Source organism: Uloborus diversus, chromosome 10 (genome assembly GCF_026930045.1).
Source record: "Uloborus diversus isolate 005 chromosome 10, Udiv.v.3.1, whole genome shotgun sequence".
Lineage (NCBI taxonomy): Eukaryota > Metazoa > Arthropoda > Arachnida > Araneae > Uloboridae > Uloborus > Uloborus diversus.
The window spans coordinates 109959581-109977562 of record NC_072740.1 but is presented as its reverse complement, the minus strand read 5'-3'; the positions used below and the strand labels follow the sequence as shown (position 1 = coordinate 109977562).

The window sequence follows — 17982 nt, the reverse complement described above, 5'->3', positions numbered from 1 at the left end:
AATCCCCTCTCATTTTAAAACTTATTAGGCTGGCCAATGACGAAAAAAAGACTTACGGTCGATAATTCAAGTTTTCGAAATCGCCTCTTGCTGTTTCCAAACCTTGATGCTGCCTGTAGTTCTTATGCATTTTTTAAAGCAAAGTTCTAATGCAGTTTTCCATTTTTTACGTCGCTTTCGGCAAAAAAAAAAAAAAAAGCCTGTGTGTGTGTTCATATTTTAATAAAGCTTAACAGCACTGGACTTAGTTGTTCGGTTAAATTGATAAGTTTTTTTCGGTAGAGCGTTCGGCTATAAACTATCTGAACTTCGGGCAAGCTTGGGCTGTCCGACATAATATCAAATTTATATTAGTATTACGCATTACATGTGCTCATAACATACACACCTAATAAAATAAATGCAGTGGGAATGCTACTTGGTGTTTCGACTCCTTTATGCAGGCTACAGTTATCATTCGGATAAGTTGATTGTTAATCGAACTGTGTTCTTTGACTACATCCAGACCACTCAACATAATGTAAGCATAAAAAAGTATTAGATTTACCTAAAGAAATCCTTTTTGTGCAGAAAAACATTTTTATTGTATGCTAAAATGTAGATGTTTCTAATAGCAGTGTTCGACCTTTTGTACAAATGAAAAAATACTACGCCCGATTAAAACTACGAGTTTCACTCAGTAAACCTTTAATTTTTTATTCGCGCGAATACGATATAAAGCATTAAAAGTATTATCAACTTCATTAGCAAGAAATTATTTTCTGTTCCTCTGCTTTCTGCTGAAAAAAAAAATACATTTTGTCTACGTTCGAAAAATTACACTTAAGAACGGACTCAGTTCAACTGGTTTTGGTTTTGAATTTTAAGTGTTCGATTAAAAGAGAAACATGTGAGGGCATTAAAGCCGTAACGGTTAAAGCAACCTTCTATGTGAAATAGTTCAATATTCAAAGATAAAAACACTTATTTTCAATCAAATTTATTACTTCTCTAGAATGTTTGTTTAATCGCTACGTGAGATATTCGTCATTCTTTAATCAAATTCCATGCTTTGCGAATAATTTTAAATCGTATCATGCTGGTTAATGACAAAACACAGATGCATGATCTTATTATTATTATTTTTTTTGGCAAAAAGCTTTTTTGCTGTTTTTTACTACGCATTCCTTCAATGAATAGCTTTCGAAAAGGAAGGTGCAATTGCTAGGTTTGTTGGGGTGTCGAGCTGTTAGTCAGAATGGCGCCAATTCGAATACGTGCCAATAAATATCTCTTTAATGTTTCTTTTTTTCCCGTCAGATGCTGACATGTGCAGGACTGTATTTGCCACAACCTGTTTTTTCACATGCACAATTATTGCTTTTTCACGAGTCACCACTCAGCCACACTTTTAATGACATTTATGTTTGCATTGAAAATATCCTTATATATTATTTCTGTAGCCTGTTTTTGGTTTCTACGCCAAATTTCCCTCAATTCTTGATCGATTTCTTTGATTTACGGCTTATTTTATAGCTTATGGTGCTGGCTACTGACGAAAAATAGACCCAAGGTCTGAAAATTGTTTCTTTTAGCCGAAAAACCTGTTTTAAAGAACCAGAATAAGGTTTTCGGTCAAACTTATAACTTTAATTTGCGCTATGACCGACAGAGCTGAGTAGCTTGATCGGCAGAGCGTTCTCTTCGTACCCAGGAGATTACGTGTTCGGGCCCACGTCCGAACAATCTGCAACAAAAAAATTAGAGAAACATCGCGCATTACATGAACACTGAATTAAATGGATAACAACTATGAGGGAATAGAATAAATGAGAAGGTAATGCTCCTTGCTGATATGAAAACATTCAGTGGTTTTGTGCTAAATTACTTCGAAATTGCACGTGTTTTTTTTTTTTTTTGAAGCTTTGGCTCTGGAAAGAAAATTAAAGCATACTGTAAGCGAAAATATAAGTAACAGGTTTAAGATTTCAGACTACAAGAGAATTGTTTTTTGTTCAGAAAAAAAATAATAAATCGTATATTCAAATATATATTCTTCTAATGAGTTTTTGACTCTTTGTACAAATAAATAAAATACTACCTCAATTTGAAGGGTAAAATATATATTTTTTCTTCTTTTTGCTAAAAAACAAATAGCTTATCACATTTTTACTACATTCGAAAGCATAGTTCAATTTATTTTGTATTTTAACCGTGCTGTTAAATGATGAACACGTGCTGCCATCTAAGTTATAACGGTTTAAGCAGCCTGCGATAACAAATTGTAAAAATTTTCAAAAATAAAAACATTTTTCTTCAATTTCTTATCTTATATATTAATCCCCTCTCATTTTAAAACTTATCAGGCTGGCCAATGACGAAAAAAAGACTTACGGTCGAAAATTCAAGTTTTCGAAATCGCCTCTTGCTGTTTCAAAACCTTGATGCTGCCTGTAGTTCTTATGCATTTTTTAAAGGAAAGTTCTAATGCAGTTTTCCATTTTTTACGTCGCTTTCGGCAAAAAAAAAAAAAAAAAAAAAATAGCCTGTGTGTGTGTTTATATTTTAATAAAGTTTAACAGCACTGGACTTAGTTGCTCGGTTTAATTGATAAGTTTTTTTCGGTAGAGCGTTCGGCTATAAACTATCTGAACTTCGGGCAAGCTTGGGCTGTCCGACATAATATCCTTATATATTATTTCTGTAGCCTGTTTTTGGTTTCTACGCCAAATTTCCCTTAATTCTTGATCGATTTCTTTGATTTACGGCTAATTTTATAGCTAATGGTGCTGGCTACTGACGAAAAATAGACCCAAGGTCTAAAAATTGTTTCTTTTAGCCTAAAAACCTGTTTTAAAGAACCAGAATAAGGTTTTCGGTCAAACTTATAACTTTAATTTGCGCTATGACCGACAGAGCTGAGTACCTTGATCGGCAGAGCGTTCTCTTCGTAACCAGGAGATTACGTGTTCGGGCCCACGTCCGGACAATCTGCAACAAAAAAATTAGAGAAATATCGCGCATTACGTGAACACTGAATTAAATGAATAACAACTATGAGGGAATAGAATAGAATAAATGAGAAGGAAATGCTCCTTGCTGATATGAAAACATTTAGTGATTTTGTGCTAAATTGCACGTGTTTTTTTTTTTTTTTTAAGCTTTGGCACTGGAAAGAAAAATAGAGCATAATGTAAGCGAAAATATAAGTAACATGTTTAAGATTTCAGACTACAATAGAATTGTTTTTTGTTCAGAAAAAAAAATCCTTATATATTATTTCTGTAGCCTGTTTTTGGTTTCTACGCGAGATTTTCCTCAATTCTTGATCGATTTCTTTGATTTACACCTTATTTTAAAGCTTATCGTGCAGGCTACTGACGAAAAATAGACCCACGGTCTAAAAATTGTTTTTTCGGGCAAAAAAACCTGTTTTAAAGAACCAGAAAGAGGTTTTCGGTTAAATTTATAACTTTAACTTGCACTGTTACCGACAGAGCTGAATAGCTTGATCGGCAGAGCGTTCGACTGGTAACCAGGAGAATGCGTGTTCAGGTCCACGTCCGGACAATCTGCATCAAAAAATTAGAAAAATATCGCGCATTACATGAACAATGAATAACAAATATGAGGGAACTAGTCGACCCGTGCGGAACTCCGCACTGTACTTCGAATCGCTTCATAAGGCATTTCGCTCTTTAAAAATTTCAAAGAAAGAACATTATGAAGAAGAATAAAAAAAAGTAAACTGAAAAAAGTAAGCGCACAAAAGATAAGGCATTTAATTTGAAGACATCAGTAACAAAACCTCGTTAAATACAATGTTGTGATAATTTGATCATCGCTCGATTTTTGGTTGTACGTATTTTCACTACAAACATAAATATCATTAAAAGTGTGGCTGAGTGACTCGTGAAAAAGCAGTAATTTTGCATGTGAAAAAACAGGTTGTGGCAAATACAGTCCTGCTCATGTGAGCATCTGACGGAAAAAAAGATATTTATAGGCACGGATTTGAATTGGCGCCATTCTGATTAACAGTACGACACTCCAGCAAACCTAGTAATTGCGCCTTCCTTTTCGAATGCTATTCATTGAAGGAATGCGTAATAAAAACAGCAAAAAAGCTTTTTACCGAAAAAAAAAATAAGATTATGCGTCTATGTTTTGTCATTAGCCAGCATGATACGATTCAAAATTATTCGTAAAACAGGGAATTTGATTAAAGAATGAGGAAGATCGCACGTAGCGATTGAAACAAACATTACAGAGAAATAATAAATTCGATTGAAAATATAAGTGTTTTTATTTTTGAATAATCAACAGTTTCCCATAGCAGTCTTCTTGAACCTGTACGGCTTAAATGTCCGCACGTGTTTTTCTTTTAACCGAACGCTTAAAATTCAAAACCAAAACCAGTTGAACTGAGTCCGTTTTTTTAAGTGTATTTTTTCGAACGTAGACAAAATGTTTTTTTTTTTTTCAGCTGAAAGCAGAGGAGTAGAATATGATTTCTTACCAATGAAGTTAATAATAATTTTAATGTTTTCTATCGTATTGAAATAAATAATTAAAGATTGACTGGATGAAACTCGTAGTTTCAATTTGGCGTGGTATTTTTTCATTTGTACAAAAAGTCGAACACTGCTATTAGCAAAATCTACATTTCAGTATACAATGAAAAAGTTTTTCTGCACAAAAAGGATTCCCTTGAGGTAAATCTAATACTTTTTCTTATGCTTAAAATATGCTTAGTGGTCTAGACGAAGTCAGAGCTTTAAAAAAAAGGAAGAACACCCTCCGATTAACAGTCAACTTATTTGAATGATGACTGTAGCCTGCATAAAGGAGTCGAAACACCAAGTAGCATTCCTACTGCATTTATTTTATTACGTGTGTTATCAGTTGTACGTTATGAGTACATGTAATGCGTAATATTACTGTAAATTTGCTATTATGTCGGACAGCTCGAACTGGCCCGAAGTTCAGACAGTTCATAGCCGAACGCTTTACCGAAAAAAAAAATCCCACAGGTAATTTTAAATTTTTTTTCTTGCCGAGAAGTGTTTTTATTTTTGAAAATTTTTACAATTTGTTATCGCAGGCTGTTTGAACAGTTATGACTTAGATGGCAGCACGTGTTCATCATTTAACAGCACGGTTAAAATACAAAATAAATTGAACTATGCTCTTTTTTAAGCGTAGCTTTTCGAATGTAGTAAAAATGTGATACGCTATTTGTATTTTTGCAAAAAGGAGAAAAATATATATATTACCCTTTAAATTGAGGTAGTATTTTTTTTATTTGTACAAAGATTCAAAAACTCATTAGAAGAACCTATATTTCAACATACGATTTATTATATTTTACTGAACAAAAAAAAATTCCAATGAATTCTGAAATCTTAATTATTCTGAAATCTTAAACCTGATACTTATACTTTCGCTTACATTATACTTTAATTTTCTTCCCGGAGCCAAAGCTTAAAAAAAAAAAAAAACTCACAAGTGAGAATCAATTTACCTCCGTGTTGCATCAAGTTTTCACAACAGTTAGGAGTTTTTCTACCTCGTGTATTCCCTCATATTTGTTATTCATTGTTCATGTAATGCGCGATATTTTTCTAATTTTTTGATGCAGATTGTCCGGACGTGGACCTGAACACGCATTCTCCTGGTTACCAGTCGAACGCTCTGCCGATCAAGCTATTCAGCTCTGTCGGTAACAGTGCAAGTTAAAGTTATAAATTTAACCGAAAACCTCTTTCTGGTTCTTTAAAACAGGTTTTTTTGCCCGAAAAAACAATTTTTAGACCGTGGGTCTATTTTTCGTCAGTAGCCTGCACGATAAGCTTTAAAATAAGGTGTAAATCAAAGAAATCGATCAAGAATTGAGGAAAATCTCGCGTAGAAACCAAAAACAGGCTACAGAAATAATATATAAGGATTTTTTTTTCTGAACAAAAAACAATTCTATTGTAGTCTGAAATCTTAAACCTGTTACTTATATTTTCGCTTACATTATGCTCTATTTTTCTTTCCAGTGCCAAAGCTTAAAAAAAAAAAAAAACACGTGCAATTTAGCACAAAATCACTAAATGTTTTCATATCAGCAAGGAGCATTTCCTTCTCATTTATTCTATTCTATTCCCTCATAGTTGTTATTCATTTAATTCAGTGTTCACGTAATGCGCGATATTTCTCTAATTTTTTTGTTGCAGATTGTCCGGACGTGGGCCCGAACACGTAATCTCCTGGTTACGAAGAGAACGCTCTGCCGATCAAGGTACTCAGCTCTGTCGGTCATAGCGCAAATTAAAGTTATAAGTTTGACCGAAAACCTTATTCTGGTTCTTTAAAACAGGTTTTTAGGCTAAAAGAAACAATTTTTAGACCTTGGGTCTATTTTTCGTCAGTAGCCAGCACCATAAGCTATAAAATTAGCCGTAAATCAAAGAAATCGATCAAGAATTAAGGGAAATTTGGCGTAGAAACCAAAAACAGGCTACAGAAATAATATATAAGGATATTATGTCGGACAGCCCAAGCTTGCCCGAAGTTCAGATAGTTTATAGCCGAACGCTCTACCGAAAAAAACTTATCAATTAAACCGAGCAACTAAGTCCAGTGCTGTTAAGCTTTATTAAAATATAAACACACACACAGGCTATTTTTTTTTTTTTTTTTTGCCGAAAGCGACGTAAAAAATGGAAAACTGCATTAGAACTTTCCTTTAAAAAATGCATAAGAACTACAGGCAGCATCAAGGTTTTGAAACAGCAAGAGGCGATTTCGAAAACTTGAATTTTCGACCGTAAGTCTTTTTTTCGTCATTGGCCAGCCTGATAAGTTTTAAAATGAGAGGGGATTAATATATAAGATAAGAAATTGAAGAAAAATGTTTTTATTTTTGAAAATTATTACAATTTGTTATCGCAGGCTGCTTAAACCTTTATAACTTAGATGGCAGCACGGTTAAAATACAAAATAAATTGAACTATGCTTTCGAATGTAGTAAAAATGTGATAAGCTATTTGTTTTTTAGCAAAAAGAAGAAAAAATATATATTTTACCCTTCAAATTGAGGTAGTATTTTATTTATTTGTACAAAGAGTCAAAAACTCATTAGAAGAATATATATTTCAATATACGATTTATTATTTTTTTTCTGAACAAAAAACAATTCTATTGTAGTCTGAAATCTTAAACCTGTTACTTATATTTTCGCTTACATTATGCTTTAATTTTCTTTCCAGAGCCAAAGCTTAAAAAAAAAAAAAAAAAAACACGCGCAATTTTAAAGTGATTTAGCACAAAATCACTGATTGTTTTCATATCAGCAAGGAGCATTTCCTTCTCATTTATTCTATTCCCTCATAGCTGTTACTCATTTAATTCAGTGTTCATGTACTGCGCAATATTTCTCTAATTTTTTTGTTGCAGATTGTTCGGACGTGCGCCCGAACACGTAATCTCCTGGTTACGAAGAGAACGCTCTGCCGATCGAGCTACTCAGCTCTGTCGGTCATAGCGCAAATTAAAGTTATAAGTTTGACCGAAAACCTCATGCTGGTTCTTTAAAACAGGTTTTTCGGCTAAAAGAAACAATTTTCAGACCTTGGGTCTATTTTTCGTCAGTAGCCAGCACCATAAGCTATAAAATAAGCCGTAAATCAAAGAAATCGATCAAGAATTGAGGGAAATTTGGCGTAGAAACCAAAAACAGGCTACAGAAATAATATATAAGGATTGAAAAAAAGTGTTTTTATCTTTGAATATTGAACTATTTCACATAGAAGGTTGCTTTAACCGTTACGGCTTAAATGTCCTCACATGTTTCTCTTTTAATCGAACACTTAAAATTCAAAACCAAAACCAGTTGAACTGAGTCCGTTCTTAAGTGTAATTTTTCAAACGTAGACAAAATGTTTTTTTTTTTTTTTTTTCAGCAGAAAGCAGAGGAGTAGAAAATAATTTCTTGCTAATGAAGTTGATAATACTTTTAATGCTTTATATCGTATTCGCGCGAATAAAAAATTAAAGGTTTACTGAGTGAAACTCGTAGTTTTAATCGGGCGTAGTATTTTTTCATTTGTACAAAAGGTCGAACACTGCTATTAGAAACATCTACATTTTAGCATACAATAAAAATGTTTTTCTGCACAAAAAGGATTTCTTTAGGTAAATCTAATACTTTTTTATGCTTACATTATGTTGAGTGGTCTGGATGTAGTCAAAGAACACAGTTCGATTAACAATCAACTTATCCGAATGATAACTGTAGCCTGCATAAAGGAGTCGAAACACCAAGTAGCATTCCCACTGCATTTATTTTATTAGGTGTGTATGTTATGAGCACATGTAATGCGTAATACTAATATAAATTTGATATTATGTCGGACAGCCCAAGCTTGCCCGAAGTTCAGATAGTTTATAGCCGAACGCTCTACCGAAAAAAACTTATCAATTAAACCGAACAACTAAGTCCAGTGCTGTTAAGCTTTATTAAAATATAAACACACTTTTTGCCGAAAGCGACGTAAAAAATGGAAAACTGCATTAGAACTTTGCTTTAAAAAATGCATAAGAACTACAGGCAGCATCAAGGTTTTGAAACAGCAAGAGGCGATTTCGAAAACTTGAATTTTCGACCGTAAGTCTTTTTTTCGTTATTGGCCAGCCTGATAAGTTTTAAAATGAGAGGGGATTAATATATAAGATAAGATATTGAAGAAAAATGTTTTTATTTTTGAAAATTTTTACAATTTGTTATCGCAGGCTGCTTAAACCGTTATAACTTAGATGGCAGCACGTGTTCATCATTTAACAGCACGGTTAAAATACAAAATAAATTGAACTATGCTCTTTTTTAAGCGTAGCTTTTCGAATGTAGTAAAAATGTGATAAGCTATTTGTTTTTTAGCAAAAAGAAGAAAAAATATATATTTTACCCTTCAAATTGAGATAGTATTTTATTTATTTGTACAAAGAGTCAAAAACTCATTAGAAGATTATATATTTCAATATACGATTTATTTTTTTTCTGAACAAAAAACAATTCTATTGTATATAGTCTGAAATCTTAAACCTGTTACTTATATTTTCGCTTACATTATGCTTTAATTTTCTTTCCAGAGCCAAAGCTTAAAAAAAAAAAAAAAAAAAACACGTGCAGTTTCGAAGTAATTTAGCACAAAATCACGGAATGTTTTCGTATCAGCAAGGAGCATTTCCTTCTCATTTTTTCTATTCCCTCATAGTTGTTATTCATTTAACTCAGTGCTCATGTAATGCGCGGTATTTCTCTAATTTTTTTGTTGCAGATCGTCCGGACGTGGGCCCGAACACGTAATCTCCTGGTTACGAAGAGAACGCTCTGCCGATCAAGCTACTAAGCTCTGTCGGCTATAGCGCAAATTAAAGTTATAAGTTTGACCGAAAACCTTATTCTGGTCCTTTAAAACAGGTTTTTCGGCTAAAAGAAACAATTTTTAGACCTTGGGTCTATTTTTCGTCAGTAGCCAGCACCATAAGCTATAAAATTAGCCGTAAATCAAAGAAATCGATCAAGAATTGAGGGAAATTTGGCGTAGAAACCAAAAACAGGCTACAGAAATAATATATAAGGATATTATGTCGGACAGCCCAAGCTTGCCCGAAGTTCAGATAGTTTATAGCCGAACGCTCTACCGAAAAAAACTTATCAATTAAACCGAGCAACTAAGTCCAGTGCTGTTAAGCTTTATTAAAATATAAACACACACACAGGCTATTTTTTTTTTTTTTTTTTTTGCCGAAAGCGACGTAAAAAATGGAAAACTGCATTAGAACTTTCCTTTAAAAAATGCATAAGAACTACAGGCAGCATCAAGGTTTTGAAACAGCAAGAGGCGATTTCGAAAACTTGAATTTTCGACCGTAAGTCTTTTTTTCGTCATTGGCCAGCCTGATAAGTTTTAAAATGAGAGGGGATTAATATATAAGATAAGAAATTGAAGAAAAATGTTTTTATTTTTGAAAATTTTTACAATTTGTTATCGCAGGCTGCTTAAACCGTTATAACTTAGATGGCAGCACGTGTTCATCATTTAACAGCACGGTTAAAATACAAAATAAATTGAACTATGCTTTCGAATGTAGTAAAAATGTGATAAGCTATTTGTTTTTTAGCAAAAAGAAGAAAAAATATATATTTTACCCTTCAAATTGAGGTAGTATTTTATTTATTTGTACAAAGAGTCAAAAACTCATTAGAAGAATATATATTTGAATATACGATTTATTATTTTTTTTCTGAACAAAAAACAATTCTATTGTAGTCTGAAATCTTAAACCTGTTACTTATATTTTCGCTTACAGTATGCTTTAATTTTCTTTCCAGAGCCAAAGCTTCAAAAAAAAAAAAAAAAAAAAAACACGTGCAATTTCGAAGTAATTTAGCACAAAACCACTGAATGTTTTCATATCAGCAAGGAGCATTTCCTTCTCATTTATTCTATTCCCTCATAGTTGTTATCCATTTAATTCAGTGTTCATGTAATGCGCGATGTTTCTCTAATTTTTTTGTTGCAGATTGTTCGGACGTGGGCCCGAACACGTAATCTCCTGGGTACGAAGAGAACGCTCTGCCGATCAAGCTACTCAGCTCTGTCGGTCATAGCGCAAATTAAAGTTATAAGTTTGACCGAAAACCTTATTCTGGTTCTTTAAAACAGGTTTTTCGGCTAAAAGAAACAATTTTCAGACCTTGGGTCTATTTTTCGTCAGTAGCCAGCACCATAAGCTATAAAATAAGCCGTAAATCAAAGAAATCGATCAAGAATTGAGGGAAATTTGGCGTAGAAACCAAAAACAGGCTACAGAAATAATATATAAGGATATTGAAATATATATTCTTCTAATGAGTTTTTGACTCTTTGTACAAATAAATAAAATACTACCTAAATTTGAAGGGTAAAATATATATTTTTTCTTCTTTTTGCTAAAAAACAAATAGCTTATCACATTTTTACTACATTCGAAAAGCTACGCTTAAAAAAGAGCATAGTTCAATTTATTTTGTATTTTAACCGTGCTGTTAAATGATGAACACGTGCTGCCATCTAAGTTATAACGGTTCAAGCAGCCTGCGATAACAAATTGTAAAAATTTTCAAAAATAAAAACATTTTTCTTCAATATCTTACCTTATATATTATTCCCCTCTCATTTTAAAATTTACACACTTTTAATATTATTTATGTTTGAATTGAAAATATGTACGACCAAAAGGTGAGCGATGATCAAATTATCACAACGCTGTATTTAACGAGGTTTTGTTACTGATGTCTTTAAGTTACATGTCTTCTCTTCTGCGCTTACTTTTTTTTCGGTTCTTCTTCAATTGTTCTTCCTTTGAAATTCTTAAAGAGCGAAATACCTTATGAAACGATTCGAAGCACAGTGCGGAGTTCCGCACGGGTCGACTAGTAAATAATATTAAAAGTGTGGCTGAGTAGCGACTCGTGAAAAAGCAATAATTGTGCATGTAAAAAAACAGGTTGTGGCAAATACAGTCCTGCCCATGTGAGCATCTGACGGGAAAAAAAGACATATTAAAGAGATATTTAATGGCACGGATTCGAATTGGCGCCATTCTGATTAACAGCCCGACACCCCAACAAACCTAGCAATTGCGCCTTCCTTTTCGAAAGCTATTCATTGAAGGAATGCGTAGTAAAAAACAGCAAAAAAGCTTTTTGCCAAAAAAATAATAATAATAATAAGATCATGCTTCTATGTTTTGTCATTAACCAGCATGATACGATTTAAAATTATTCGAAAAGCATGGAATTTGATTAAAGAATGACGAAGATCTCTCGTAGCGATTGAAACGAAAATTCTAGAGAAGTAATAAATTAGATTGAGAATAAGTGTTTTTATCTTTGAATATTGAACTATTTCACATAGAAGGTTGCTTTAACAGTTACGGCTTAAATGTACGCACATGTTTCTCTTTTAATCGAACACTTAAAATTCAAAACCAAAACCAGTTGAACTGATTCCGTTTTTTAAGTGTAATTTTTCGAACGTAGACAAAACGTATTTTTTGTGTGAAACTCGGAGTTTTAATTTGGCGTAGAATTTTTTTCATTTGTATAAACTGTCGAACACTGCTATTAGAAAAATCTACATTTCAGCGTACAAAGAAAATGTTTTCTGCACAAAAAGGATTCCCTTGAGGTAAATCTAATACTTTTTTATGCTTACATTTTGTTTAGTGGTCTGGACGGAGTCAAAGCTTAAAAAAAGGAAGAACACCCTTCGATTGACAGTCAACTTATCCGAATGATAACTGTAGCCTGCATAAAGGAATCGAAACACCAAGTAGCATTCCCACTGCATTTATTTTATTAACGTGTGTATGTTATGAGTACATGTAATGCGTAATACTAATACAAATTAGATATTATGTCGGACAGCCCAAGCTTGCCCGAAGTTCAGATAGTTTATAGCCGAACGTTCTACCGAAAAAAACTTATCAATTTAACCGAACAACTAAGCCCAGTGCTTTTAAGCTTTATTAAAATATAAACACACACACACAGTCTTTTTTTTTTTTTTTTGCCGAAAGCGACGTAAAAAATTGGAAAACTGCATTAGAACTTTGCTTTAAAAAAATGCATAAGATCTACAGGCTGTATCAAGGTTTTGAAACAGCAAGGGGCGTTTTCGAAAACTTGGTTTTTCGACCGTAAGTCTATTTTTCGTCGTTAGCCAGCCTGATAAATTTTAAAATGAGAGGGGAATAATATATAAGGTAAGATATTGAAGAAAAATGTTTTTATTTTTGAAAATTTTTACAATTTGTTATCGCAGGCTGCTTGAACCGTTATAACTTAGATGGCAGCACGTGTTCATCATTTAACAGCACGGTTAAAATACAAAATAAATTGAACTATGCTCTTTTTTAAGCGTAGCTTTTCGAATGTAGTAAAAATGTGATAAGCTATTTGTTTTTTAGCAAAAAGAAGAAAAAATATATATTTTACCCTTCAAATTTAGGTAGTATTTTATTTATTTGTACAAAAAGTCAAAAACTCATTAGAAGAATATATATTTCAATATACGATTTATTATTTTTTTTCTGAACAAAAAACAATTCTATTGTAGTCTGAAATCTTAAACCTGTTACTTATATTTTCGCTTACATTATGCTTTAATTTTCTTTCCAGAGCCAAAGCTTCAAAAAAAAAAAAAAAAAAAAACACGTGCAATTGCGAAGTAATTTAGCACAAAATCACTGAATGTTTTCATATCAGCAAGGAGCATTTCCTTCTCATTTATTCTATTCTATTCCCTTATAGTTGTTATTCATTTAGTTCAGTGTTCACATACTGCGCGATATTTCTCTAATTTTTTTTGGTGCAGATTGTCCGGACGTGGGCCCGAACACGTAATCTCCTGGTTATGAAGAGAACGCTCTGCCGATCAAGCTACTCAGCTCTGTCGGTCATAGCGCAAATTAAAGTTATAAGTTTGACCGAAAACCTTATTCTGGTTCTTTAAAACAGGTTTTTCGGCTAAAAGAAACAATTTTTAGACCTTGGGTCTGTTTTTCGTCAGTAGCCAGCACCATAAGCTATAAAATAAGCCGTAAATCAAAGAAATCGATCAAGAATTGAGGGAAATTTGGCGTAGAAACCAAAAACAGGCTACAGAAATAATATATAAGGATGAATAAAAACTAGCACATTGAATGCAACGATTTTTTTTTTCTCGTAGAGCAATAACTTTACGCGCGATGAATTAATTTTCAACTTCATTACATAATAAATGAAAACTTCTAAAATTGGTCAAGTTCCAGCTTTATTTTAGTTAAAGATTCAAATCTAGACTTTAAATAGAGTAAGCATTTAAATTACCTAATTGAACACTTTTTATTTATGAACATATAATTTTATTTTGAAACATTTTTTTCTTTGAAGCGAAAATTAAACTTCATACTTTTGAACTTACAATTGCTGATTTGACTTATTTAGCTTTTAAACTTTTTTCATGATTTTATAGCTTTTTGCTATTTGATTTCGGCAGTTATCTTTGAAAAAGAAAAACACTGCCTTTGGAGATACTCGCAGTACCCAAAAAGGTATTTTTCAGTCACCACTAACTTAAACATAATTTCTAACCCAAGGATAAACTTTGTGTCATAACATTTTTTTAATGTTATGATTTCGTAAAAAGCACTTTTAGTAGCTTATTTAAAGCACAATTATTTCGCAATATAGTAAAATCAATGATATTAAGAAAGAAAAAAAATAGATTCATTACATGAAAAATAAAAGAAAGTAAACAAGATACTCGCTTTTGATGTAGACTAGCAGCGGCCGAAAAGGTATTATTCAAATATCATTAATTTAAACAAAATTTTTTTACCCATGAGTACTTATACTTTATTTTATTCAACTTTAAAAAATGTTACGATTCCGTCGGAAGCACTGCTCGGAGATTATCCTCATATATATAATGGCGAATGATCGAATAACGCGCCCGACGTCACCAACAATGAAACTAGCGCCACGGCATGATAATTTGACAATATTTTTTGGTAATGTTTGACATGCATGGAAATGCTTTATTTCGACAAGGCTGAACTGAATCGGGTAACTTAACCGTTTTACTGGTAAGACTGTCATTTTAGGAGAATGAGGAAACGAAAATTTGGTCAACATTGAACGCTATCTACAGGAGTTTAGGGTTAACCCTCTGGAGTTAGGGTTAAAATTTCAATGATCAAAATATCACCAAACAGGCAATTGCTTCGTTAAAATTTAGAAGCAATTTTAACCTGTCATACCCTGACGGGCGACTTCCTAATTTAAAATAATATTATTTAGCAAGATGCTAAAATCAATGCCATGAAGAAAGGAAAAAATTCAGAGTAATTAAAGGACAAATAAAAAAATTAAAAAAAAAAAAAACAACAACAAACACACTTCTACGTAGCTCGCAGATTTTCTTCACACAAGCACTGAAGATTCCGATAACTAACACCATAATGAACAGATTAAGATTTGGAAATGGGGAAATGAGAGATAATGGCTGTACAGCCATGGTCGAAAACACTCTTTTTCAAGTCGAAATAAGAGGCTCATCAGCAACACGAGAAGAAGTGGTAGTTAGATGTTAGATATAGATGTACAGGGTGATTCAAAAGTAGCTTTCCCTATAAATGAATCCTAGTGGCCTATCCGCTGAACCAATTGAACCACAATTTTCATTATGGTTATTTGAAGATATACGTCCGAGATTGCGATGATTAAAACGAAGCAGTTCTCACGGTTACGGTTACATTGAACAACTTTCTAATTGCAGTCCCCATTGCTTATATACACAAATTGATCAGCGTTTTGGAAACCCCAAATTGTGTTGGAACGGTTGGCATGTGACGATCATTTTAGTTTTAGAACATTTGACAGATCAGTATTTTTAGGCCTAATGACAGCACAAAATATTAAGATCTTAGAATTACTTTGCATATTTCACGGGATTGAACATTAGTAGAAGCACAAAAGACTACGTGGAAAGCATTGCTTGTTGAAAAGAAACTTTTAAAATGTAGTGTGGAAATAGTGTTAATTCAGCCAGATGCTCGAATACACCAACTAGTGGTTTTCGTCACATGACGATCATTCCGACGCTATTTGTGGTTTTCTAATACGCTGATCGATTTGCTCAAGGGAAAATAGGTGTTTCCAGTTACAAACTTCAAAATCCTTTAACCATAACCGTAAGCACTGCGTTATTTATAATCAACCTGATCTCGAGCGCAAACCTTCAAAAATACTATAACTACAACTATTGGTTCGGCAGTTATCATCGCTAGCACTTTGTATATAGGGAAAGTTACTTTTTGGACCACCCTGTGCATACGATACATATGTCCGCGATATGGTATATTTGTCCCAAAAAATATCGGTGAATGTATTGTTTTCGTGTTCATAGCTAATAACCACTATGAAGATATAAGACGCCATTGCATCAAGAGGTTATACATAATAATTTACAGATTAGATGTCAGAAGAAAGATTAACAAAACAGAAAAAAAAGGAAATAACGCCCAAGCCGCCGGTGGGAATCGAACTAATCTTCGGCATTTAAAGCGAAGTTTCTTACATCAGAGTCACGGAGGCCCCCGACGGATATATTAAATATTTGTTTAGGCTCTTATGACAAGTGTTTAGTTTTCATTTCTTTTCAGAGATCGGGCTCGTAAACTGTTTAACACAGGGGTGCACACAGAGGGGGATTACGGCGCAAGTTGGGCCATGAAAAAAAAATATTTTTTTTTGGGGGGGGGGGGGATTTATTTATTTATTATATTGGGTGGGTGTGTGTACGTCATTGGTGTAGCACAGAAGTTTTCTAATAAAGTAATAATAATAATATTAATAATTAAAGATAAATAAATAAATAAATAAAAATCTTTATAAAAAATTAAGAAAACAAAATATTTTAAAAAACAAATAAATAAAGAAAGTGAGCTAAAAAAATTAAAAAAAAAGAAGAAGGGTTGAGAAAAATGGGGGGGGGGGGGAGAGATTTGTGCCATTGAACTTGGGCATCCCTGGTTTAACAGACCCTTTTCTTTTGAGTGACTGAATCGGTCTGAGTGACTCACGAAACAGAACCGTTTTGCCCATCACTACGCTTGCACAGACGTCCGATTAATTCGCCTCCCTTGCGTCAAACTAAATTCAGTCTATTAGATATGGTCTCTCACATGCAATCAATGAGAGACTTTCCCGAAGGACAGGATGTCAATACTTAGCACGAACATTAATTTTATTGATATATATACATAAATAAGGAGTTGTAGCTACTGGTAGTTACTTAAATGCTGACAACATAAAACTGGTTTATGCATAATATAAGTCTTCGGAATTATTTCAATTTGTAACTTATTAATTCCTTGCGATAAATAGTTATATGAAAGCTCTAACAGTACTTGAAAACTAATAAAAAAGGAAAACAACTACTGCAAAACACATTAGTGCATATATGATACTGAGAACTTTCTAAAATAAAACACGGATGAACAAAATTGATTTAATACATAATGTAAGCTTCGGGATCCCTGAAGCTTGATTTTTATGGACTGAAATACTTATTCTGAAACCAAAAAAAACAAAAAAACTTTTAAATTAACTAACAAGAAAAACAAATGATGCCATTCTAGAGAATGGCAATGTCAAGCAACAATAATCAGAGATTTATTCCCCCCTGCTCGTTATCGGTCGTTCCATTCAATTCGATTCGGGTTTCGAGCTCGTTGTGCTCGTTCACCACATGGTTATAGTCTACAATATGCGTTTTTAAATCTGTGTTTTAAAAGCCAATATATTGTGCAACAATACAACAATTCTGTAACAACAATACATACAGTTGACTCACGCCACAACATGAATACCTTTCGCACTTATCAAGTGACCTTTGCCAAATTTGGCAAAGATTGGCCGACGAAAACTGGAGACACGCATCCCTCCCCCCTCCTCCCCCAGCCGCACACATACAGCCATTTTTATTTATATATTAAACAGGGTGTTTCAAAAAGAATGACCCGATTTGAAATACGTATATTATGAAAACTGTTGGAGATAGATACTTCAGATTAATTTTATATTACATGGATAACAATAAAGTTTTTTCACATACAAAATTAAAGGTGCTCAATATGTCCACCCTTGGATGCACGGCATATATCTACACAATAGTCAAATTCGTCCCAAACTTTTGCAAGCATGTCTGCATCGACTGCTTCCACTGCTTACACAAACAACCTAGGTATTTGAATTGTTTTTATACAATCTTCGAATGCTCTTTGGGGCAGGGGGTCCAACAGCACGGTATTCTCGACGAAAATCACACTGAACACTTGTTACGGACTCGCACTTCACGAAGCGTAGAACAAAATACGATTTTTGTCGTTCAGTCGCCATTTTCAAATACTGAAATGGCGGAGAGG

General features: G+C 33.2%; 1 protein-coding gene across 1 annotated transcript in view; it reads right to left on the bottom strand.

The window, feature by feature from the left end:
• The window catches only part of LOC129231439 (sestrin homolog), a 158689-nt gene that overhangs the window by 109405 nt on the left and 31302 nt on the right, over positions 1-17982 (bottom strand). The gene's annotated exons all lie outside the window — the stretch shown is intronic.